Source organism: Galeopterus variegatus, unplaced genomic scaffold, assembly GCF_000696425.1.
Source record: "Galeopterus variegatus unplaced genomic scaffold, G_variegatus-3.0.2 Scaffold3692, whole genome shotgun sequence".
Taxonomy (NCBI): Eukaryota; Metazoa; Chordata; class Mammalia; order Dermoptera; family Cynocephalidae; genus Galeopterus; species Galeopterus variegatus.
In genome coordinates this window covers 21,643-23,276 of record NW_007729803.1, presented here as the reverse complement: position 1 = coordinate 23,276, position 1,634 = coordinate 21,643, and positions in this window count along the sequence as shown.

The window sequence follows — 1,634 nt, the reverse complement described above, 5'->3', positions numbered from 1 at the left end:
TAGCAGCTACAGAGTTCCTTTTGTCTCCTCCTCAAACCTGCTACAATAACAAATAAAGAACATGCACTAGAACATGGGGCTTTCGTGGTGTTTGTTGGCCATATGCTATAGCTCCTTACAGCTATCTGTGTATGCTTCAAGTTGTCTTTTTCATGAAGTCTATTTTTAGGGCTCTTTTATGTACTTTATTCTATCTCTTTATGGACTGTAAACACCCCAGGGACAGAAAGAAGCCTATTGATTACAGTGTTTCTTTTCTATAACATTGCTTCTATAACACAGTTGATAGCCAATAAAAGATATTTAATGAAAATTGAGCACGGGCAATCACAATATGTGAAGCACTACGTAAACATACTGTAAAGAGTTATTTCTTTTAAAGACGTCACTTTAAAGTTTAAAAAATAGGGTTTAAACTTAAGAAAATTCCCCCCAAATGTATTTTTTAACCTCCTATAATACTATGGTTAACTTTTAGAAAATCTGCTCATTTTAAATGTGTTGATTTCATCAATCTCCTTGCCATTTGGAATTATCAGGACCCAAGAGGTTTATAAACAAGGAATTAGTGGCTTTGCTTTGTGGCTTTGATGCATGGAGACAGTGTTTCAAAGCGGTGTGCCTATTAGCATCTAATTATATAAACCTGCTTTATTACATCAGTATCAAACTGGCTCAAGAAGAGAAGACAGTGGTGATTAGAGATGTGTTTTTAAAAGCTTTTTCCTGGAGAAGTGGCTCTTTGTTTTAACAAGATGAATGGGCTGCCTAACTGCTAACATATGTGAGAGGGGTTAGGGTGTGGGGTAGAGTGGTGTTGTACAAAGCAAACCTGATTCCACATCCCTGAGAAACTATGGGGCAACAATTACTTACTAGTATAGTGTTTGTAGCTGGCATTGTAGTAGGCTCTGGGGATACAAGAGTGAATAAGATACAGTCCTTGTCCTCAAGGAGCATGAAGTCTAATACAGTGGTTTTGAATTTGGCTTTAAATTATAATAATCTAGGATGCTTTTTAAAAAAGAATTCCAGTGTCTCGGCCTTACCCAAACTGATTAAAACCAAAATCTCTAGGGGCAAGACCCAGGAATCAGTATTTTTTAAAAGTTCTCAGATTAACTCTAAAGTACAATCAGGATAGAAAACCTCTGTTTAGTAGGAAAGAAAAAAGAATAAAAGGAATAAGTGCCATATTGGGGGTAACAGAAGAATGCCCCCCAACCCAGACTTAACCTGTCAAAAAAGTTTCCCTGGATGAGGGACTTTCTGGCTGAGTCCTGCAGAACAGTGTTAGGCATATGAAGAAGAGAAGGAAATTTCAACAGAGGAAGCAGAATGTGTAAAAGCCTGGGATGGAAAGAGAGCACAGTGCTGTAAAGTAGCACTACCCAAACTTCAGTATGCAGACAAATCACCTAATGATGTTGTTGAAATGTTGATTCTGATTCAGTAAGTCTGGAGTAGGGCTGAGAGTCTGCATTTGTAACAGGATTCCCAGGGATCCCATTGCTGCTGCTCTAGCACTAGCAAAAAAGTATAATTGGAACATAGGTATGAGAAGCAGGCTAGCAAAAATGTCCTAGAAAGGTCAGCCAGGACTAGATCCAGACAACTTACGCCAAGGAGCTTAG